This window comes from Xenopus tropicalis, chromosome 2, assembly GCF_000004195.4.
Source record: "Xenopus tropicalis strain Nigerian chromosome 2, UCB_Xtro_10.0, whole genome shotgun sequence".
Taxonomy (NCBI): domain Eukaryota; kingdom Metazoa; phylum Chordata; class Amphibia; order Anura; family Pipidae; genus Xenopus; species Xenopus tropicalis.
The window spans coordinates 52,796,641-52,819,326 of record NC_030678.2 but is presented as its reverse complement, the minus strand read 5'-3'; the positions used below and the strand labels follow the sequence as shown (position 1 = coordinate 52,819,326).

Here is a 22,686-nt window from a genome sequence, read left to right as displayed (position 1 = left end):
GTGGCGAAACGGTAGAGCTCCTGCTTGCAGTTTCTGAAGGTTTGTGGTTCAATTCCTGCCAGAGCATCAAGTTCCCTTTAACATGCGTTAATGAGGTCAATTGCAAATGCAAGAGTGTTCCTTGTGATTCTATGAGCTTCCGCTGATGCAATTCCCTCCCCTCTAAAGCACGTTGCAGCTTAAGATGTCTCTTAGTGGATGCATACCTCCGCCGTGCTGAGCTTCAGCTTCCCTCCAGGCACGCCCATGTCAGACTGCCCAGGAAGTGTGCCTGCAAGCTTTCACGTGCCCCCTGGAACTCTCGACAGACTCCCCTTTTAGGATAAGCCGGCCTCCTGCAGTAACCATTTTACTTGACTTTCTGTATTTTTTTTCTGTTTGCAAAAACATTTCAAGTAAAACCGCTTCCGTCATTCCATTTGTAGCAAGCTTAAATCGTCAAAGGTGCAGGTAGAATATACACTTATGTCGTAGATTCTGAAAAATGATGCAGCTGGCAGGTGACAATGGCAGTGGAAGAATGGTGGGAAACGTGCTTTAAAATAATGCTTTTTCAAAACAGACAGGCACAAAGTCAATGTTACTGCAAGCGGACAAAAAAACTGCTTTCTGAAAGCAAACATTCCCTGATCAAGGTCGCTTTAAACACTGAGAACACACTGGCAAACCTCTCAATCAGATTCTTATAGGCCATGTAGTGAAAAAATGAATGGCGTTCCTTATGTGAGCTGCCAGGGTTGGTGACCCTTGTTAAGGGATCAAAAGGAAAAGCGAATGGTGGCCCTTTTTTGTGAGCTGTCACGATCGGCGAGCAGCTTGGCTAGAGAGGCTCCGTGCAGACCTCGTGGCGCAACGGTAAGCGCGTCTGACTCCAGATCAGAAGGTTGCGTGTTCAAATCACGTCGGGGTCAAGTGCTCTTCAATTCACCTTGTTGTTTTCTGGTGGAAGCGGAAGTGAGTTGGCCTTTCTGAAAGGCGGTCCTTAGGAAGAGCAGTTCGACTGAGGGAGACTGTAGGCCGCAAAAGCTGAAGACACGTGGACTGACCAGAGGTCACGCCCTCAGAATGAAGCCAGCATTTGTTGTTTGTTGTCTTTTTGTTGCTGATTTTGTTAAATACAGCCAGAATTTCTTCACTGGTAGCCGATTCTTTCAGTCTCCCTTTTAATGTTTTCCAAACAGATCTCTGCTCAATTGTGGCAAAATTGCTTCAGCTTGGCTGCTCAGCCTTTGTGGGCGACAATGGTAGCGCTCCTGCTTGCCGGTTTTGAAGTTTCATGGTTCAATTCCTGCCAGCGCAATAAGCTCCTATTGACATGTATTGATGCTCAATTGGCAAATTACAGAGTCTCCTTGTGATTCTATGAGCTTTCCGCTGATGCAATACCCTCCCTCTAATGCACATTGTCATTTTAGATATTTCTTAGTGGATGCATACCTCTGCCATGCTGAGCTTAAGCTAACTTCCCAGCATGCCTGTGTCAGACTGCCCAGGAAGCCTTTCAATGGCCCCTGGAACTCTTAACAGACTCCTCTTTTAGAATAAGCCAGCCTCTCTGCAGTAACCATTTTACTTGACTTGGGTAAGGAGGGCTCCGTGCAGACCTCGTGGCGCAACGGTAAGCGCGTCTGACTCCAGATCAGAAGGTTGCGTGTTCAAATCACGTCGGGGTCAAGTGCTGTTTAATTTGCCTTTATTGTTTTCCGGCGGAAGCGGAATTGGAGTTGGCCTTTCTGGAAGGTGGTCGTTAGGAGAGCAGCTTTACTGAGGGAGACTGTAGGCCGAAAAGCTAAAGCCACTCGGACAGGACCAGAGACTACGCCCTCAGAATGAAGCCTGCATTGTTGTTGTTCTTGTTGTTGTGGCTTGATTTCGTTAATTAACCCAGAATTCTTCACAGGGTAACCGAGTCTTTCATTCTCCCTTTTAAATGGCTCCAAACAGATCTTTGCTCACGTGGCAACTTGCTTTACAGGCCTTCCATTGTTGAGTATAATGACAAACGCAGGCTACCTTAGAGTTCCACGAGCATCAGATAAAGGAAAACTTGCAAAAATGACATGGCGGCTTAGAAAGCTCTCAAATATACACACAGTTAAAACCCCTTCCATCTCCCAATCTCTCTGTCTTTCTCCTTTAAAACATTGGCGCACCATGCAAAGGCATCAGGAGCAATGAATGATGAAACAGCTAAAGACTTGTGATTCACCAAAAGGCTTTAAAAGGACCGATGGTTGCAAGCAAACTATTTCCTGTTCAAGGCAGCTAATTTTTCTGCTGAAAGTAAAGGTATTACAAGGGCCATAGAATGAAAAAATGAATGGCGGTACCTTATGCGTGCTGTCAGTATTGGTGACACCAGTTTTGCTTTGCAGCCTTTGTGGCGAAACGGTAGAGCTCCTGCTTGCGGTTCTGAAGGTTCGTGGTTCAAGTTCCTGCCAGAGCATCAAGTTCCCTTTAACCATGCGTTAATGAGTCAATTGCAAAGAGTGTCCTTGTGATTCTATGAGCTTCCGCTGATGCAATTCCCTCCCCTCTAAAGCACGTTGCAGCTTAAGATGTCTCTTAGTGGATGCATACCTCCGCCGTGCTGAGCTTCAGCTTCCCTCCAGGCACGCCCATGTCAGACTGCCCAGGAAGTGTGCCTGCAAGCTTTCACGTGCCCCCTGGAAACTCTCGACAGACTCCCCTTTAAGGATAAGCCGGCCTCCTGCAGTAACCATTTTACTTGACTTTCTGTATTTTTTTCTGTTTGCAAAAACATTTCAAGTAAAACCGCTTCCGTCATTCCATTTGTAGCAAGCTTAAATCGTCAAAGGTGCAGGTAGAATATACACTTATGTCGTAGATTCTGAAAAATGATGCAGCTGGCAGGTGACAATGGCAGTGGAAGAATGGTGGGAAACGTGCTTTAAAATAATGCTTTTTCAAAAACAGACAGGCACAAAGTCAATGTTACTGCCAGCGGACAAAAAAACTGCTTTCTGAAAGCAAACATTCCCTGATCAAGGTCGCTTTAAACACTGAGAACACACTGGGCAAACCTCTCAATCAGATTCTTATAGGCCATGTAGTGAAAAAATGAATGCGCGGTTCCTTATGTGAGCTGCCAGGGTTGGTGACCCTTGTTAAGGGATCAAAAGGAAAAGCGAATGGTGGCCCTTTTTTGTGAGCTGTCACGATCGGCGAGCAGCTTGGCTAGAGAGGCTCCGTGCAGACCTCGTGGCGCAACGGTAGCGCGTCTGACTCCAGATCAGAAGGTTGCGTGTTCAAATCACGTCGGGGTCAAGTGCTCTTCAATTCACCTTGTTGTTTTCTGGTGGAAGCGGAAGTGAGTTGGCCTTTCTGAAAGGCGGTCCTTAGGAAGAGCAGTTCGACTGAGGGAGACTGTAGGCCGAAAAGCTGAAGACACGTGGACTGACCAGAGGTCACGCCCTCAGAATGAAGCCAGCATTTGTTGTTGTTCTTTTTGTTGCTGATTTTGTTAAATAACCCAGAATTCTTCACTGGTAGCCGATTCTTTCAGTCTCCCCTTTTAAATGTTTCCAACAGATCTCTGCTCATGTGGCAAAATTGCTTCAGCTTGGCTTCGCAGCCTTGTGGCGAAATGGTAGCGCTCCTGCTTGCCGGTTTTGAAGTTTCATGGTTCAATTCCTGCCAGCGCAATAAGCTCCCTTTGACATGTATTGATGCATCAATTGCAAATACAAGAGTCTCCTTGTGATTCTATGAGCTTCCGCTGATGCAATACCCTCCCCTCTAATGCACATTGTCATTTTAGATATTTCTTAGTGGATGCATACCTCTGCCATGCTGAGCTTAAGCTAAACTTCCCAGCATGCCTGTGTCAGACTGCCCAGGAAGCCTTTCACATGGCCCCTGGAACTCTTAACAGACTCCTCTTTTAGAATAAGCCAGCCTCCTGCAGTAACCATTTTACTTGACTTGGGTAAGGAGGGCTCCGTGCAGACCTCGTGGCGGCAACGGTAGCGCGTCTGACTCCAGATCAGAAGGTTGCGTGTTCAAATCACGTCGGGGTCAAGTGCTGTTTAATTTGCCTTTATTGTTTTCCGGCGGAAGCGGAATTGAGTTGGCCTTTCTGGAAGGTGGTCGTTAGGAGAGCAGCTTTACTGAGGGAGACTGTAGGCCGAAAAGCTAAAGCCACTCGGACAGACCAGAGACTACGCCCTCAGAATGAAGCCTGCATTTGTTGTTGTTCTTGTTGTTGTGGCTGATTTTCGTTAATTAACCCAGAATTCTTCACAGGTAACCGAGTCTTTCATTCTCCCTTTTAAATGGCTCCAAACAGATCTTTGCTCACGTGGCAACATTGCTTTACAGGCCTTCCATTGTTGAGTATATGACAAACGCAAGGCTACCTTAAGAGTTCCACGAGCATCAGATAAAGGAATACTTGCAAAAATGACATGGCGGCTTAAGAAAGCTCTCAATAATACACCACAGTTAAAACCCCTTTCCATCTCCAATCTCTCTGTCTTTCTCCTTTAAAACATTGGCGCACCATGCAAAGGCATCAAGGAGCAATGAATGATGAAACAGCTAAAGACTTGTGATTCACAAAAGCCTTTAAAAGGACCGATGGTTGCAAGCAAACATTTCCTGTTCAAGGCAGCTAATTTTTCTGCTGAAAAGTAAAGGTATTACAAGGGCCATAGAATGAAAAAATGAATGGGCGGTACCTTATGCGTGCTGTCAGTATTGGTGACACAGTTTTGCTTTGCAGCCTTTGTGGCGAAACCGGTAGAGCTCCTGCTTGCAGTTCTGAAGGTTCGTGGTTCAATTCCTGCCAGAGCATCAAGTTCCCTTTAACATGCGTTAATGAGTCAATTGCAAATGCAAGAGTGTCCTTGTGATTCTATGAGCTTCCGCTGATGCAATTCCCTCCCCTCTAAAGCACGTTGCAGCTTAAGATGTCTCTTAGTGGATGCATACCTCCGCCGTGCTGAGCTTCAGCTTCCCTCCAGGCACGCCCATGTCAGACTGCCCAGGAAGTGTGCCTGCAAGCTTTCACGTGCCCCCTGGAACTCTCGACAGACTCCCCTTTTAGGATAAGCCGGCCTCCTGCAGTAACCATTTTACTTGACTTTCTGTATTTTTTTTCTGTTTGCAAAAACATTTCAAGTAAAACCGCTTCCGTCATTCCATTTGTAGCAAGCTTAAATCGTCAAAGGTGCAGGTAGAATATACACTTATGTCGTAGATTCTGAAAAATGATGCAGCTGGCAGGTGACAATGGCAGTGGAAGAATGGTGGGAAACGTGCTTTAAAATAATGCTTTTTCAAAAACAGACAGGCACAAAGTCAATGTTAACTGCAAGCGGACAAAAAAAACTGCTTTCTGAAAGCAAACATTCCCTGATCAAGGTCGCTTTAAACACTGAGAACACACTGGCAAACCTCTCAATCAGATTCTTATAGGCCATGTAGTGAAAAAAATGAATGGCGGTTCTTATGTGAGCTGCCAGGGTTGGTGACCCTTGTTAAGGGATCAAAAGGAAAAGCGAATGGTGGCCCTTTTTTGTGAGCTGTCACGATCGGCAAGCAGCTTGGCTAGAGAGGCTCCGTGCAGACCTCGTGGCGCAACGGTAGCGCGTCTGACTCCAGATCAGAAGGTTGCGTGTTCAAATCACGTCGGGGTCAAGTGCTCTTCAATTCACCTTGTTGTTTTCTGGTGGAAGCGGAAGTGAGTTGGCCTTTCTGAAAGGCGGTCCTTAGGAAGAGCAGTTCGACTGAGGGAGACTGTAGGCCGAAAAGCTGAAGACACGTGGACTGACCAGAGGTCACGCCCTCAGAATGAAGCCAGCATTTGTTGTTGTTCTTTTTGTTGCTGATTTTGTTAAATAACCCAGAATTCTTCACTGGTAGCCGATTCTTTCAGTCTCCCTTTTAAATGTTTCCAAACAGATCTCTGCTCATGTGGCAAAATTGCTTCAGCTTGCTTCGCAGCCTTTGTGGCGAAATGGTAGCGCTCCTGCTTGCCGGTTTTGAAGTTTCATGGTTCAATTCCTGCCAGCGCAATAAGCTCCCTTTGACATGTATTGATGCATCAATTGCAAATACAAGAGTCTCCTTGTGAGTCTATGAGCTTCCGCTGATGCAATACCCTCCCCTCTAATGCACATTGTCATTTTAGATATTTCTTAGTGGATGCATACCTCTGCCATGCTGAGCTTAAGCTAACTTCCCAGCATGCCTGTGTCAGACTGCCCAGGAAGCCTTTCACATGGCCCCTGGAACTCTTAACAGACTCCTCTTTTAGAATAAGCCAGCCTCCTGCAGTAACCATTTTACTTGACTTGGGTAAGGAGGGCTCCGTGCAGACCTCGTGGCGCAACGGTAGCGCGTCTGACTCCAGATCAGAAGGTTGCGTGTTCAAATCACGTCGGGGTCAAGTGCTGTTTAATTTGCCTTTATTGTTTTCCGGCGGAAGCGGAATTGAGTTGGCCTTTCTGGAAGGTGGTCGTTAGGAGAGCAGCTTTACTGAGGGAGACTGTAGGCCGAAAAGCTAAAGCCACTCGGACAGACCAGAGACTACGCCCTCAGAATGAAGCCTGCATTTGTTGTTGTTCTTGTTGTTGTGGCTGATTTCGTTAATTAACCCAGAATTCTTCACAGGTAACCGAGTCTTTCATTCTCCCCTTTTAAATGGCTCCAAACAGATCTTTGCTCACGTGGCAACATTGCTTTACAGGCCTTCCATTGTTGAGTATATGACAAACGCAAGGCTACCTTAGAGTTCCACGAGCATCAGATAAAGGAATACTTGCAAAAATGACATGGCGGCTTAAGAAAGCTCTCAATAATACACACAGTTAAAACCCCTTTCCATCTCCAATCTCTCTGTCTTTCTCCTTTAAAACATTGGCGCACCATGCAAAGGCATCAAGGAGCAATGAATGATGAAACAGCTAAAGACTTGTGATTCACAAAAGGCTTTAAAAGGACCGATGGTTGCAAGCAAACATTTCCTGTTCAAGGCAGCTAATTTTTCTGCTGAAAAGTAAAGGTATTACAAGGGCCATAGAATGAAAAAATGAATGGCGGTACCTTATGCGTGCTGTCAGTATTGGTGACACAGTTTTGCTTTGCAGCCTTTGTGGCGAAACGGTAGAGCTCCTGCTTGCAGTTCTGAAGGTTCGTGGTTCAATTCCTGCCAGAGCATCAAGTTCCCTTTAACATGCGTTAATGAGTCAATTGCAATGCAAGAGTGTCCTTGTGATTCTATGAGCTTCCGCTGATGCAATTCCCTCCCCTCTAAAGCACGTTGCAGCTTAAGATGTCTCTTAGTGGATGCATACCTCCGCCGTGCTGAGCTTCAGCTTCCCTCCAGGCACGCCCATGTCAGACTGCCCAGGAAGTGTGCCTGCAAGCTTTCACGTGCCCCCTGGAACTCTCGACAGACTCCCCTTTTAGGATAAGCCGGCCTCCTGCAGTAACCATTTTACTTGACTTTCTGTATTTTTTTTCTGTTTGCAAAAACATTTCAAGTAAAACCGCTTCCGTCATTCCATTTGTAGCAAGCTTAAATCGTCAAAGGTGCAGGTAGAATATACACTTATGTCGTAGATTCTGAAAAATGATGCAGCTGGCAGGTGACAATGGCAGTGGAAGAATGGTGGGAAACGTGCTTTAAAATAATGCTTTTTCAAAAACAGACAGGCACAAAGTCAATGTTACTGCAAGCGGACAAAAAAACTGCTTTCTGAAAGCAAACATTCCCTGATCAAGGTCGCTTTAAACACTGAGAACACACTGGCAAACCTCTCAATCAGATTCTTATAGGCCATGTAGTGAAAAAATGAATGGCGGTTCCTTATGTGAGCTGCCAGGGTTGGTGACCCTTGTTAAGGGATCAAAAGGAAAAGCGAATGGTGGCCCTTTTTTGTGAGCTGTCACGATCGGCGAGCAGCTTGGCTAGAGAGGCTCCGTGCAGACCTCGTGGCGCAACGGTAGCGCGTCTGACTCCAGATCAGAAGGTTGCGTGTTCAAATCACGTCGGGGTCAAGTGCTCTTCAATTCACCTTGTTGTTTTCTGGCGGAAGTGAGTTGGCCTTTCTGAAAGGCGGTCCTTAGGAAGAGCAGTTCGACTGAGGGAGACTTTAGGCCGAAAAGCTGAAGACACGTGGACTGACCAGAGGTCACGCCCTCAGAATGAAGCCAGCATTTGTTGTTGTTCTTTTTGTTGCTGATTTTGTTAAATAACCCAGAATTCTTCACTGGTAGCCGATTCTTTCAGTCTCCCTTTTAAATGTTTCCAAACAGATCTCTGCTCATGTGGCAAAATTGCTTCAGCTTGGCTTCGCAGCCTTTGTGGCGAAATGGTAGCGCTCCTGCTTGCCGGTTTTGAAGTTTCATGGTTCAATTCCTGCCAGCGCAATAAGCTCCCTTTGACATGTATTGATGCATCAATTGCAAATACAAGAGTCTCCTTGTGAGTCTATGAGCTTCCGCTGATGCAATACCCTCCCCTCTAATGCACATTGTCATTTTAGATATTTCTTAGTGGATGCATACCTCTGCCATGCTGAGCTTAAGCTAACTTCCCAGCATGCCTGTGTCAGACTGCCCAGGAAGCCTTTCACATGGCCCCTGGAACTCTTAACAGACTCCTCTTTTAGAATAAGCCAGCCTCCTGCAGTAACCATTTTACTTGACTTGGGTAAGGAGGGCTCCGTGCAGACCTCGTGGCGCAACGGTAGCGCGTCTGACTCCAGATCAGAAGGTTGCGTGTTCAAATCACGTCGGGGTCAAGTGCTGTTTAATTTGCCTTTATTGTTTTCCGGCGGAAGCGGAATTGAGTTGGCCTTTCTGGAAGGTGGTCGTTAGGAGAGCAGCTTTACTGAGGGAGACTGTAGGCCGAAAAGCTAAAGCCACTCGGACAGACCAGAGACTACGCCCTCAGAATGAAGCCTGCATTTGTTGTTGTTCTTGTTGTTGTGGCTGATTTCGTTAATTAACCCAGAATTCTTCACAGGTAACCGAGTCTTTCATTCTCCCTTTTAAATGGCTCCAAACAGATCTTTGCTCACGTGGCAACATTGCTTTACAGGCCTTCCATTGTTGAGTATATGACAAACGCAAGGCTACCTTAGAGTTCCACGAGCATCAGATAAAGGAATACTTGCAAAAATGACATGGCGGCTTAAGAAAGCTCTCAATAATACACACAGTTAAAACCCCTTTCCATCTCCAATCTCTCTGTCTTTCTCCTTTAAAACATTGGCGCACCATGCAAAGGCATCAAGGAGCAATGAATGATGAAACAGCTAAAGACTTGTGATTCACAAAAGGCTTTAAAAGGACCGATGGTTGCAAGCAAACATTTCCTGTTCAAGGCAGCTAATTTTTCTGCTGAAAAGTAAAGGTATTACAAGGGCCATAGAATGAAAAAATGAATGGCGGTACCTTATGCGTGCTGTCAGTATTGGTGACACAGTTTTGCTATGCAGCCTTTGTGGCGAAACGGTAGAGCTCCTGCTTGCAGTTCTGAAGGTTCGTGGTTCAATTCCTGCCAGAGCATCAAGTTCCCTTTAACATGCGTTAATGAGTCAATTGCAAATGCAAGAGTGTCCTTGTGATTCTATGAGCTTCCGCTGATGCAATTCCCTCCCCTCTAAAGCACGTTGCAGCTTAAGATGTCTCTTAGTGGATGCATACCTCCGCCGTGCTGAGCTTCAGCTTCCCTCCAGGCACGCCCATGTCAGACTGCCCAGGAAGTGTGCCTGCAAGCTTTCACGTGCCCCCTGGAACTCTCGACAGACTCCCCTTTTAGGATAAGCCGGCCTCCTGCAGTAACCATTTTACTTGACTTTCTGTATTTTTTTTCTGTTTGCAAAAACATTTCAAGTAAAACCGCTTCCGTCATTCCATTTGTAGCAAGCTTAAATCGTCAAAGGTGCAGGTAGAATATACACTTATGTCGTAGATTCTGAAAAATGATGCAGCTGGCAGGTGACAATGGCAGTGGAAGAATGGTGGGAAACGTGCTTTAAAATAATGCTTTTTCAAAAACAGACAGGCACAAAGTCAATGTTACTGCAAGCGGACAAAAAAACTGCTTTCTGAAAGCAAACATTCCCTGATCAAGGTCGCTTTAAACACTGAGAACACACTGGCAAACCTCTCAATCAGATTCTTATAGGCCATGTAGTGAAAAAATGAATGGCGGTTCCTTATGTGAGCTGCCAGGGTTGGTGACCCTTGTTAAGGGATCAAAAGGAAAAGCGAATGGTGGCCCTTTTTTGTGAGCTGTCACGATCGGCGAGCAGCTTGGCTAGAGAGGCTCCGTGCAGACCTCGTGGCGCAACGGTAGCGCGTCTGACTCCAGATCAGAAGGTTGCGTGTTCAAATCACGTCGGGGTCAAGTGCTCTTCAATTCACCTTGTTGTTTTCTGGTGGAAGCGGAAGTGAGTTGGCCTTTCTGAAAGGCGGTCCTTAGGAAGAGCAGTTCGACTGAGGGAGACTGTAGGCCGAAAAGCTGAAGACACGTGGACTGACCAGAGGTCACGCCCTCAGAATGAAGCCAGCATTTGTTGTTGTTCTTTTTGTTGCTGATTTTGTTAAATAACCCAGAATTCTTCACTGGTAGCCGATTCTTTCAGTCTCCCTTTTAAATGTTTCCAAACAGATCTCTGCTCATGTGGCAAAATTGCTTCAGCTTGGCTTCGCAGCCTTTGTGGCGAAATGGTAGCGCTCCTGCTTGCCGGTTTTGAAGTTTCATGGTTCAATTCCTGCCAGCGCAATAAGCTCCCTTTGACATGTATTGATGCATCAATTGCAAATACAAGAGTCTCCTTGTGAGTCTATGAGCTTCCGCTGATGCAATACCCTCCCCTCTAATGCACATTGTCATTTTAGATATTTCTTAGTGGATGCATACCTCTGCCATGCTGAGCTTAAGCTAACTTCCCAGCATGCCTGTGTCAGACTGCCCAGGAAGCCTTTCACATGGCCCCTGGAACTCTTAACAGACTCCTCTTTTAGAATAAGCCAGCCTCCTGCAGTAACCATTTTACTTGACTTGGGTAAGGAGGGCTCCGTGCAGACCTCGTGGCGCAACGGTAGCGCGTCTGACTCCAGATCAGAAGGTTGCGTGTTCAAATCACGTCGGGGTCAAGTGCTGTTTAATTTGCCTTTATTGTTTTCCGGCGGAAGCGGAATTGAGTTGGCCTTTCTGGAAGGTGGTCGTTAGGAGAGCAGCTTTACTGAGGGAGACTGTAGGCCGAAAAGCTAAAGCCACTCGGACAGACCAGAGACTACGCCCTCAGAATGAAGCCTGCATTTGTTGTTGTTCTTGTTGTTGTGGCTGATTTCGTTAATTAACCCAGAATTCTTCACAGGTAACCGAGTCTTTCATTCTCCCTTTTAAATGGCTCCAAACAGATCTTTGCTCACGTGGCAACATTGCTTTACAGGCCTTCCATTGTTGAGTATATGACAAACGCAAGGCTACCTTAGAGTTCCACGAGCATCAGATAAAGGAATACTTGCAAAAATGACATGGCGGCTTAAGAAAGCTCTCAATAATACACACAGTTAAAACCCCTTTCCATCTCCAATCTCTCTGTCTTTCTCCTTTAAAACATTGGCGCACCATGCAAAGGCATCAAGGAGCAATGAATGATGAAACAGCTAAAGACTTGTGATTCACAAAAGGCTTTAAAAGGACCGATGGTTGCAAGCAAACATTTCCTGTTCAAGGCAGCTAATTTTTCTGCTGAAAAGTAAAGGTATTACAAGGGCCATAGAATGAAAAAATGAATGGCGGTACCTTATGCGTGCTGTCAGTATTGGTGACACAGTTTTGCTATGCAGCCTTTGTGGCGAAACGGTAGAGCTCCTGCTTGCAGTTCTGAAGGTTCGTGGTTCAATTCCTGCCAGAGCATCAAGTTCCCTTTAACATGCGTTAATGAGTCAATTGCAAATGCAAGAGTGTCCTTGTGATTCTATGAGCTTCCGCTGATGCAATTCCCTCCCCTCTAAAGCACGTTGCAGCTTAAGATGTCTCTTAGTGGATGCATACCTCCGCCGTGCTGAGCTTCAGCTTCCCTCCAGGCACGCCCATGTCAGACTGCCCAGGAAGTGTGCCTGCAAGCTTTCACGTGCCCCCTGGAACTCTCGACAGACTCCCCTTTTAGGATAAGCCGGCCTCCTGCAGTAACCATTTTACTTGACTTTCTGTATTTTTTTTCTGTTTGCAAAAACATTTCAAGTAAAACCGCTTCCGTCATTCCATTTGTAGCAAGCTTAAATCGTCAAAGGTGCAGGTAGAATATACACTTATGTCGTAGATTTTGAAAAATGATGCAGCTGGCAGGTGACAATGGCAGTGGAAGAATGGTGGGAAACGTGCTTTAAAATAATGCTTTTTCAAAAACAGACAGGCACAAAGTCAATGTTACTGCAAGCGGACAAAAAAACTGCTTTCTGAAAGCAAACATTCCCTGATCAAGGTCGCTTTAAACACTGAGAACACACTGGCAAACCTCTCAATCAGATTCTTATAGGCCATGTAGTGAAAAACTGAATGGCGGTTCCTTATGTGAGCTGCCAGGGTTGGTGACCCTTGTTAAGGGATCAAAAGGAAAAGCGAATGGTGGCCCTTTTTTGTGAGCTGTCACGATCGGCGAGCAGCTTGGCTAGAGAGGCTCCGTGCAGACCTCGTGGCGCAACGGTAGCGCGTCTGACTCCAGATCAGAAGGTTGCGTGTTCAAATCACGTCGGGGTCAAGTGCTCTTCAATTCACCTTGTTGTTTTCTGGTGGAAGCGGAAGTGAGTTGGCCTTTCTGAAAGGCGGTCCTTAGGAAGAGCAGTTCGACTGAGGGAGACTGTAGGCCGAAAAGCTGAAGACACGTGGACTGACCAGAGGTCACGCCCTCAGAATGAAGCCAGCATTTGTTGTTGTTCTTTTTGTTGCTGATTTTGTTAAATAACCCAGAATTCTTCACTGGTAGCCGATTCTTTCAGTCTCCCTTTTAAATGTTTCCAAACAGATCTCTGCTCATGTGGCAAAATTGCTTCAGCTTGGCTGCGCAGCCTTTGTGGCGAAATGGTAGCGCTCCTGCTTGCCGGTTTTGAAGTTTCATGGTTCAATTCCTGCCAGCGCAATAAGCTCCTATTGACATGTATTGATGCATCAATTGCAAATACAAGAGTCTCCTTGTGATTCTATGAGCTTCCGCTGATGCAATACCCTCCCCTCTAATGCACATTGTCATTTTAGATATTTCTTAGTGGATGCATACCTCTGCCATGCTGAGCTTAAGCTAACTTCCCAGCATGCCTGTGTCAGACTGCCCAGGAAGCCTTTCACATGGCCCCTGGAACTCTTAACAGACTCCTCTTTTAGAATAAGCCAGCCTCCTGCAGTAACCATTTTACTTGACTTGGGTAAGGAGGGCTCCGTGCAGACCTCGTGGCGCAACGGTAGCGCGTCTGACTCCAGATCAGAAGGTTGCGTGTTCAAATCACGTCGGGGTCAAGTGCTGTTTAATTTGCCTTTATTGTTTTCCGGCGGAAGCGGAATTGAGTTGGCCTTTCTGGAAGGTGGTCGTTAGGAGAGCAGCTTTACTGAGGGAGACTGTAGGCCGAAAAGCTAAAGCCACTCGGACAGACCAGAGACTACGCCCTCAGAATGAAGCCTGCATTTGTTGTTGTTCTTGTTGTTGTGGCTGATTTTGTTAATTAACCCAGAATTCTTCACAGGTAACCGAGTCTTTCATTCTCCCTTTTAAATGGCTCCAAACAGATCTTTGCTCACGTGGCAACATTGCTTTACAGGCCTTCCATTGTTGAGTATATGACAAACGCAAGGCTACCTTAGAGTTCCACGAGCATCAGATAAAGGAAAACTTGCAAAAATGACATGGCGGCTTAAGAAAGCTCTCAATAATACACACAGTTAAAACCCCTTTCCATCTCCAATCTCTCTGTCTTTCTCCTTTAAAACATTGGCGCACCATGCAAAGGCATCAAGGAGCAATGAATGATGAAACAGCTAAAGACTTGTGATTCACAAAAGGCTTTAAAAGGACCGATGGTTGCAAGCAAACATTTCCTGTTCAAGGCAGCTAATTTTTCTGCTGAAAAGTAAAGGTATTACAAGGGCCATAGAATGAAAAAATGAATGGCGGTACCTTATGCGTGCTGTCAGTATTGGTGACACAGTTTTGCTATGCAGCCTTTGTGGCGAAACGGTAGAGCTCCTGCTTGCAGTTCTGAAGGTTCGTGGTTCAATTCCTGCCAGAGCATCAAGTTCCCTTTAACATGCGTTAATGAGTCAATTGCAAATGCAAGAGTGTCCTTGTGATTCTATGAGCTTCCGCTGATGCAATTCCCTCCCCTCTAAAGCACGTTGCAGCTTAAGATGTCTCTTAGTGGATGCATACCTCCGCCGTGCTGAGCTTCAGCTTCCCTCCAGGCACGCCCATGTCAGACTGCCCAGGAAGTGTGCCTGCAAGCTTTCACGTGCCCCCTGGAACTCTCGACAGACTCCCCTTTTAGGATAAGCCGGCCTCCTGCAGTAACCATTTTACTTGACTTTCTGTATTTTTTTTCTGTTTGCAAAAACATTTCAAGTAAAACCGCTTCCGTCATTCCATTTGTAGCAAGCTTAAATCGTCAAAGGTGCAGGTAGAATATACACTTATGTCGTAGATTCTGAAAAATGATGCAGCTGGCAGGTGACAATGGCAGTGGAAGAATGGTGGGAAACGTGCTTTAAAATAATGCTTTTTCAAAAACAGACAGGCACAAAGTCAATGTTACTGCAAGCGGACAAAAAAACTGCTTTCTGAAAGCAAACATTCCCTGATCAAGGTCGCTTTAAACACTGAGAACACACTGGCAAACCTCTCAATCAGATTCTTATAGGCCATGTAGTGAAAAAATGAATGGCGGTTCCTTATGTGAGCTGCCAGGGTTGGTGACCCTTGTTAAGGGATCAAAAGGAAAAGCGAATGGTGGCCCTTTTTTGTGAGCTGTCACGATCGGCGAGCAGCTTGGCTAGAGAGGCTCCGTGCAGACCTCGTGGCGCAACGGTAGCGCGTCTGACTCCAGATCAGAAGGTTGCGTGTTCAAATCACGTCGGGGTCAAGTGCTCTTCAATTCACCTTGTTGTTTTCTGGTGGAAGCGGAAGTGAGTTGGCCTTTCTGAAAGGCGGTCCTTAGGAAGAGCAGTTCGACTGAGGGAGACTGTAGGCCGAAAAGCTGAAGACACGTGGACTGACCAGAGGTCACGCCCTCAGAATGAAGCCAGCATTTGTTGTTGTTCTTTTTGTTGCTGATTTTGTTAAATAACCCAGAATTCTTCACTGGTAGCCGATTCTTTCAGTCTCCCTTTTAAATGTTTCCAAACAGATCTCTGCTCATGTGGCAAAATTGCTTCAGCTTGGCTGCGCAGCCTTTGTGGCGAAATGGTAGCGCTCCTGCTTGCCGGTTTTGAAGTTTCATGGTTCAATTCCTGCCAGCGCAATAAGCTCCCTTTGACATGTATTGATGCATCAATTGCAAATACAAGAGTCTCCTTGTGATTCTATGAGCTTCCGCTGATGCAATACCCTCCCCTCTAATGCACATTGTCATTTTAGATATTTCTTAGTGGATGCATACCTCTGCCATGCTGAGCTTAAGCTAACTTCCCAGCATGCCTGTGTCAGACTGCCCAGGAAGCCTTTCACATGGCCCCTGGAACTCTTAACAGACTCCTCTTTTAGAATAAGCCAGCCTCCTGCAGTAACCATTTTACTTGACTTGGGTAAGGAGGGCTCCGTGCAGACCTCGTGGCGCAACGGTAGCGCGTCTGACTCCAGATCAGAAGGTTGCGTGTTCAAATCACGTCGGGGTCAAGTGCTGTTTAATTTGCCTTTATTGTTTTCCGGCGGAAGCGGAATTGAGTTGGCCTTTCTGGAAGGTGGTCGTTAGGAGAGCAGCTTTACTGAGGGAGACTGTAGGCCGAAAAGCTAAAGCCACTCGGACAGACCAGAGACTACGCCCTCAGAATGAAGCCTGCATTTGTTGTTGTTCTTGTTGTTGTGGCTGATTTTGTTAATTAACCCAGAATTCTTCACAGGTAACCGAGTCTTTCATTCTCCCTTTTAAATGGCTCCAAACAGATCTTTGCTCACGTGGCAACATTGCTTTACAGGCCTTCCATTGTTGAGTATATGACAAACGCAAGGCTACCTTAGAGTTCCACGAGCATCAGATAAAGGAAAACTTGCAAAAATGACATGGCGGCTTAAGAAAGCTCTCAATAATACACACAGTTAAAACCCCTTTCCATCTCCAATCTCTCTGTCTTTCTCCTTTAAAACATTGGCGCACCATGCAAAGGCATCAAGGAGCAATGAATGATGAAACAGCTAAAGACTTGTGATTCACAAAAGCCTTTAAAAGGACCGATGGTTGCAAGCAAACATTTCCTGTTCAAGGCAGCTAATTTTTCTGCTGAAAAGTAAAGGTATTACAAGGGCCATAGAATGAAAAAATGAATGGCGGTACCTTATGCGTGCTGTCAGTATTGGTGACACAGTTTTGCTTTGCAGCCTTTGTGGCGAAACGGTAGAGCTCCTGCTTGCAGTTCTGAAGGTTCGTGGTTCAATTCCTGCCAGAGCATCAAGTTCCCTTTAACATGCGTTAATGAGTCAATTGCAAATGCAAGAGTGTCCTTGTGATTCTATGAGCTTCCGCTGATGCAATTTCCTCCCCTCTAAAGCACGTTGCAGCTTAAGATGTCTCTTAGTGGATGCATACCTCCGCCGTGCTGAGCTTCAGCTTCCCTCCAGGCACGCCCATGTCAGACTGCCCAGGAAGTGTGCCTGCAAGCTTTCACATGCCCCCTGGAACTCTCGACAGACTCCCCTTTTAGGATAAGCCGGCCTCCTGCAGTAACCATTTTACTTGACTTTCTGTATTTTTTTTCTGTTTGCAAAAACATTTCAAGTAAAACCGCTTCCGTCATTCCATTTGTAGCAAGCTTAAATCGTCAAAGGTGCAGGTAGAATATACACTTATGTCATAGATTCTGAAAAATGATGCAGCTGGCAGGTAACAATGGCAGTGGAAGAATGGTGGGAAACGTGCTTTAAAATAATGCTTTTTCAAAAACAGACAGGCACAAAGTCAATGTTACTGCCAGCGGACAAAAAAACTGCTTTCTGAAAGCAAACATTCCCTGATCAAGGTCGCTTTAAACACTGAGAACACACTGGCAAACCTCTCAATCAGATTCTTATAGGCCATGTAGTGAAAAAATGAATGGCGGTTCCTTATGTGAGCTGCCAGGGTTGGTGACCCTTGTTAAGGGATCAAAAGGAAAAGCGAATGGTGGCCCTTTTTTGTGAGCTGTCACGATCGGCAAGCAGCTTGGCTAGAGAGGCTCCGTGCAGACCTCGTAGCGCAACGGTAGCGCGTCTGACTCCAGATCAGAAGGTTGCGTGTTCAAATCACGTCGGGGTCAAGTGCTCTTCAATTCACATTGTTGTTTTCTGGCGGAAGTGAGTTGGCCTTTCTGAAAGGCGGTCCTTAGGAAGAGCAGTTCGACTGAGGGAGACTTTAGGCCGAAAAGCTGAAGACACGTGGACTGACCAGAGGTCACGCCCTCAGAATGAAGCCAGCATTTGTTGTTGTTCTTTTTGTTGCTGATTTTGTTAAATAACCCAGAATTCTTCACTGGTAGCCGATTCTTTCAGTCTCCCTTTTAAATGTTTCCAAACAGATCTCTGCTCATGTGGCAAAATTGCTTCAGCTTGGCTTCGCAGCCTTTGTGGCGAAATGGTAGCGCTCCTGCTTGCCGGTTTTGAAGTTTCATGGTTCAATTCCTGCCAGCGCAATAAGCTCCCTTTGACATGTATTGATGCATCAATTGCAAATACAAGAGTCTCCTTGTGAGTCTATGAGCTTCCGCTGATGCAATACCCTCCCCTCTAATGCACATTGTCATTTTAGATATTTCTTAGTGGATGCATACCTCTGCCATGCTGAGCTTAAGCTAACTTCCCAGCATGCCTGTGTCAGACTGCCCAGGAAGCCTTTCACATGGCCCCTGGAACTCTTAACAGACTCCTCTTTTAGAATAAGCCAGCCTCCTGCAGTAACCATTTTACTTGACTTGGGTAAGGAGGGCTCCGTGCAGACCTCGTGGCGCAACGGTAGCGCGTCTGACTCCAGATCAGAAGGTTGCGTGTTCAAATCACGTCGGGGTCAAGTGCTGTTTAATTTGCCTTTATTGTTTTCCGGCGGAAGCGGAATTGAGTTGGCCTTTCTGGAAGGTGGTCGTTAGGAGAGCAGCTTTACTGAGGGAGACTGTAGGCCGAAAAGCTAAAGCCACTCGGACAGACCAGAGACTACGCCCTCAGAATGAAGCCTGCATTTGTTGTTGTTCTTGTTGTTGTGGCTGATTTCGTTAATTAACCCAGAATTCTTCACAGGTAACCGAGTCTTTCATTCTCCCTTTTAAATGGCTCCAAACAGATCTTTGCTCACGTGGCAACATTGCTTTACAGGCCTTCCATTGTTGAGTATATGACAAACGCAAGGCTACCTTAGAGTTCCACGAGCATCAGATAAAGGAATACTTGCAAAAATGACATGGCGGCTTAAGAAAGCTCTCAATAATACACACAGTTAAAACCCCTTTCCATCTCCAATCTCTCTGTCTTTCTCCTTTAAAACATTGGCGCACCATGCAAAGGCATCAAGGAGCAATGAATGATGAAACAGCTAAAGACTTGTGATTCACAAAAGGCTTTAAAAGGACCGATGGTTGCAAGCAAACATTTCCTGTTCAAGGCAGCTAATTTTTCTGCTGAAAAGTAAAGGTATTACAAGGGCCATAGAATGAAAAAATGAATGGCGGTACCTTATGCGTGCTGTCAGTATTGGTGACACAGTTTTGCTATGCAGCCTTTGTGGCGAAACGGTAGAGCTCCTGCTTGCAGTTCTGAAGGTTCGTGGTTCAATTCCTGCCAGAGCATCAAGTTCCCTTTAACATGCGTTAATGAGTCAATTGCAAATGCAAGAGTGTCCTTGTGATTCTATGAGCTTCCGCTGATGCAATTCCCTCCCCTCTAAAGCACGTTGCAGCTTAAGATGTCTCTTAGTGGATGCATACCTCCGCCGTGCTGAGCTTCAGCTTCCCTCCAGGCACGCCCATGTCAGACTGCCCAGGAAGTGTGCCTGCAAGCTTTCACGTGCCCCCTGGAACTCTCGACAGACTCCCCTTTTAGGATAAGCCGGCCTCCTGCAGTAACCATTTTACTTGACTTTCTGTATTTTTTTTCTGTTTGCAAAAACATTTCAAGTAAAACCGCTTCCGTCATTCCATTTGTAGCAAGCTTAAATCGTCAAAGGTGCAGGTAGAATATACACTTATGTCGTAGATTCTGAAAAATGATGCAGCTGGCAGGTGACAATGGCAGTGGAAGAATGGTGGGAAACGTGCTTTAAAATAATGCTTTTTCAAAAACAGACAGGCACAAAGTCAATGTTACTGCAAGCGGACAAAAAAACTGCTTTCTGAAAGCAAACATTCCCTGATCAAGGTCGCTTTAAACACTGAGAACACACTGGCAAACCTCTCAATCAGATTCTTATAGGCCATGTAGTGAAAAAATGAATGGCGGTTCCTTATGTGAGCTGCCAGGGTTGGTGACCCTTGTTAAGGGATCAAAAGGAAAAGCGAATGGTGGCCCTTTTTTGTGAGCTGTCACGATCGGCGAGCAGCTTGGCTAGAGAGGCTCCGTGCAGACCTCGTGGCGCAACGGTAGCGCGTCTGACTCCAGATCAGAAGGTTGCGTGTTCAAATCACGTCGGGGTCAAGTGCTCTTCAATTCACCTTGTTGTTTTCTGGGCGGAAGTGAGTTGGCCTTTCTGAAAGGCGGTCCTTAGGAAGAGCAGTTCGACTGAGGGAGACTGTAGGCCGAAAAGCTGAAGACACGTGGACTGACCAGAGGTCACGCCCTCAGAATGAAGCCAGCATTTGTTGTTGTTCTTTTTGTTGCTGATTTTGTTAAATAACCCAGAATTCTTCACTGGTAGCCGATTCTTTCAGTCTCCCTTTTAAATGTTTCCAAACAGATCTCTGCTCATGTGGCAAAATTGCTTCAGCTTGGCTTCGCAGCCTTTGTGGCGAAATGGTAGCGCTCCTGCTTGCCGGTTTTGAAGTTTCATGGTTCAATTCCTGCCAGCGCAATAAGCTCCCTTTGACATGTATTGATGCATCAATTGCAAATACAAGAGTCTCCTTGTGAGTCTATGAGCTTCCGCTGATGCAATACCCTCCCCTCTAATGCACATTGTCATTTTAGATATTTCTTAGTGGATGCATACCTCTGCCATGCTGAGCTTAAGCTAACTTCCCAGCATGCCTGTGTCAGACTGCCCAGGAAGCCTTTCACATGGCCCCTGGAACTCTTAACAGACTCCTCTTTTAGAATAAGCCAGCCTCCTGCAGTAACCATTTTACTTGACTTGGGTAAGGAGGGCTCCGTGCAGACCTCGTGGCGCAACGGTAGCGCGTCTGACTCCAGATCAGAAGGTTGCGTGTTCAAATCACGTCGGGGTCAAGTGCTGTTTAATTTGCCTTTATTGTTTTCCGGCGGAAGCGGAATTGAGTTGGCCTTTCTGGAAGGTGGTCGTTAGGAGAGCAGCTTTACTGAGGGAGACTGTAGGCCGAAAAGCTAAAGCCACTCGGACAGACCAGAGACTACGCCCTCAGAATGAAGCCTGCATTTGTTGTTGTTCTTGTTGTTGTGGCTGATTTCGTTAATTAACCCAGAATTCTTCACAGGTAACCGAGTCTTTCATTCTCCCTTTTAAATGGCTCCAAACAGATCTTTGCTCACGTGGCAACATTGCTTTACAGGCCTTCCATTGTTGAGTATATGACAAACGCAAGGCTACCTTAGAGTTCCACGAGCATCAGATAAAGGAATACTTGCAAAAATGACATGGCGGCTTAAGAAAGCTCTCAATAATACACACAGTTAAAACCCCTTTCCATCTCCAATCTCTCTGTCTTTCTCCTTTAAAACATTGGCGCACCATGCAAAGGCATCAAGGAGCAATGAATGATGAAACAGCTAAAGACTTGTGATTCACAAAAGGCTTTAAAAGGACCGATGGTTGCAAGCAAACATTTCCTGTTCAAGGCAGCTAATTTTTCTGCTGAAAAGTAAAGGTATTACAAGGGCCATAGAATGAAAAAATGAATGGCGGTACCTTATGCGTGCTGTCAGTATTGGTGACACAGTTTTGCTATGCAGCCTTTGTGGCGAAACGGTAGAGCTCCTGCTTGCAGTTCTGAAGGTTCGTGGTTCAATTCCTGCCAGAGCATCAAGTTCCCTTTAACATGCGTTAATGAGTCAATTGCAAATGCAAGAGTGTCCTTGTGATTCTATGAGCTTCCGCTGATGCAATTCCCTCCCCTCTAAAGCACGTTGCAGCTTAAGATGTCTCTTAGTGGATGCATACCTCCGCCGTGCTGAGCTTCAGCTTCCCTCCAGGCACGCCCATGTCAGACTGCCCAGGAAGTGTGCCTGCAAGCTTTCACGTGCCCCCTGGAACTCTCGACAGACTCCCCTTTTAGGATAAGCCGGCCTCCTGCAGTAACCATTTTACTTGACTTTCTGTATTTTTTTTCTGTTTGCAAAAACATTTCAAGTAAAACCGCTTCCGTCATTCCATTTGTAGCAAGCTTAAATCGTCAAAGGTGCAGGTAGAATATACACTTATGTCGTAGATTTTGAAAAATGATGCAGCTGGCAGGTGACAATGGCAGTGGAAGAATGGTGGGAAACGTGCTTTAAAATAATGCTTTTTCAAAAACAGACAGGCACAAAGTCAATGTTACTGCAAGCGGACAAAAAAACTGCTTTCTGAAAGCAAACATTCCCTGATCAAGGTCGCTTTAAACACTGAGAACACACTGGCAAACCTCTCAATCAGATTCTTATAGGCCATGTAGTGAAAAACTGAATGGCGGTTCCTTATGTGAGCTGCCAGGGTTGGTGACCCTTGTTAAGGGATCAAAAGGAAAAGCGAATGGTGGCCCTTTTTTGTGAGCTGTCACGATCGGCGAGCAGCTTGGCTAGAGAGGCTCCGTGCAGACCTCGTGGCGCAACGGTAGCGCGTCTGACTCCAGATCAGAAGGTTGCGTGTTCAAATCACGTCGGGGTCAAGTGCTCTTCAATTCACCTTGTTGTTTTCTGGTGGAAGCGGAAGTGAGTTGGCCTTTCTGAAAGGCGGTCCTTAGGAAGAGCAGTTCGACTGAGGGAGACTGTAGGCCGAAAAGCTGAAGACACGTGGACTGACCAGAGGTCACGCCCTCAGAATGAAGCCAGCATTTGTTGTTGTTCTTTTTGTTGCTGATTTTGTTAAATAACCCAGAATTCTTCACTGGTAGCCGATTCTTTCAGTCTCCCTTTTAAATGTTTCCAAACAGATCTCTGCTCATGTGGCAAAATTGCTTCAGCTTGGCTTCGCAGCCTTTGTGGCGAAATGGTAGCGCTCCTGCTTGCCGGTTTTGAAGTTTCATGGTTCAATTCCTGCCAGCGCAATAAGCTCCTATTGACATGTATTGATGCATCAATTGCAAATACAAGAGTCTCCTTGTGAGTCTATGAGCTTCCGCTGATGCAATACCCTCCCCTCTAATGCACATTGTCA

General features: G+C 46.1%; 19 non-coding genes across 19 annotated transcripts; all 19 read left to right on the top strand.

Moving 5' to 3' along the window:
- Positions 1-838: 838 nt before the first annotated feature.
- On the top strand, positions 839-911 carry trnaw-cca. The gene has a single exon. It is a non-coding gene; the product is annotated as a tRNA-Trp (tRNA).
- A 690-nt stretch (positions 912-1,601) lies between these two features.
- trnaw-cca lies at positions 1,602-1,674 on the top strand. The gene has a single exon. It is a non-coding gene; the product is annotated as a tRNA-Trp (tRNA).
- A 1,542-nt stretch (positions 1,675-3,216) lies between these two features.
- trnaw-cca lies at positions 3,217-3,288 on the top strand. The gene has a single exon. It is a non-coding gene; the product is annotated as a tRNA-Trp (tRNA).
- A 680-nt stretch (positions 3,289-3,968) lies between these two features.
- On the top strand, positions 3,969-4,041 carry trnaw-cca. The gene has a single exon. It is a non-coding gene; the product is annotated as a tRNA-Trp (tRNA).
- Positions 4,042-5,589: 1,548 nt separating this feature from the next.
- Positions 5,590-5,661, top strand: trnaw-cca. Its single transcript has one exon. It is a non-coding gene; the product is annotated as a tRNA-Trp (tRNA).
- Positions 5,662-6,340: 679 nt separating this feature from the next.
- On the top strand, positions 6,341-6,412 carry trnaw-cca. Its single transcript has one exon. It is a non-coding gene; the product is annotated as a tRNA-Trp (tRNA).
- A 1,541-nt stretch (positions 6,413-7,953) lies between these two features.
- On the top strand, positions 7,954-8,025 carry trnaw-cca. The gene has a single exon. It is a non-coding gene; the product is annotated as a tRNA-Trp (tRNA).
- Positions 8,026-8,699: 674 nt separating this feature from the next.
- trnaw-cca lies at positions 8,700-8,771 on the top strand. Its single transcript has one exon. It is a non-coding gene; the product is annotated as a tRNA-Trp (tRNA).
- A 1,541-nt stretch (positions 8,772-10,312) lies between these two features.
- On the top strand, positions 10,313-10,384 carry trnaw-cca. Its single transcript has one exon. It is a non-coding gene; the product is annotated as a tRNA-Trp (tRNA).
- A 680-nt stretch (positions 10,385-11,064) lies between these two features.
- Positions 11,065-11,136, top strand: trnaw-cca. Its single transcript has one exon. It is a non-coding gene; the product is annotated as a tRNA-Trp (tRNA).
- A 1,541-nt stretch (positions 11,137-12,677) lies between these two features.
- trnaw-cca lies at positions 12,678-12,749 on the top strand. The gene has a single exon. It is a non-coding gene; the product is annotated as a tRNA-Trp (tRNA).
- Positions 12,750-13,429: 680 nt separating this feature from the next.
- trnaw-cca lies at positions 13,430-13,501 on the top strand. The gene has a single exon. It is a non-coding gene; the product is annotated as a tRNA-Trp (tRNA).
- A 1,541-nt stretch (positions 13,502-15,042) lies between these two features.
- On the top strand, positions 15,043-15,114 carry trnaw-cca. Its single transcript has one exon. It is a non-coding gene; the product is annotated as a tRNA-Trp (tRNA).
- Positions 15,115-15,794: 680 nt separating this feature from the next.
- Positions 15,795-15,866, top strand: trnaw-cca. The gene has a single exon. It is a non-coding gene; the product is annotated as a tRNA-Trp (tRNA).
- A 1,541-nt stretch (positions 15,867-17,407) lies between these two features.
- On the top strand, positions 17,408-17,479 carry trnaw-cca. Its single transcript has one exon. It is a non-coding gene; the product is annotated as a tRNA-Trp (tRNA).
- A 674-nt stretch (positions 17,480-18,153) lies between these two features.
- Positions 18,154-18,225, top strand: trnaw-cca. The gene has a single exon. It is a non-coding gene; the product is annotated as a tRNA-Trp (tRNA).
- A 1,541-nt stretch (positions 18,226-19,766) lies between these two features.
- trnaw-cca lies at positions 19,767-19,838 on the top strand. Its single transcript has one exon. It is a non-coding gene; the product is annotated as a tRNA-Trp (tRNA).
- Positions 19,839-20,513: 675 nt separating this feature from the next.
- Positions 20,514-20,585, top strand: trnaw-cca. Its single transcript has one exon. It is a non-coding gene; the product is annotated as a tRNA-Trp (tRNA).
- Positions 20,586-22,126: 1,541 nt separating this feature from the next.
- Positions 22,127-22,198, top strand: trnaw-cca. The gene has a single exon. It is a non-coding gene; the product is annotated as a tRNA-Trp (tRNA).
- The last annotated feature ends 488 nt before the right edge of the window (positions 22,199-22,686 follow it).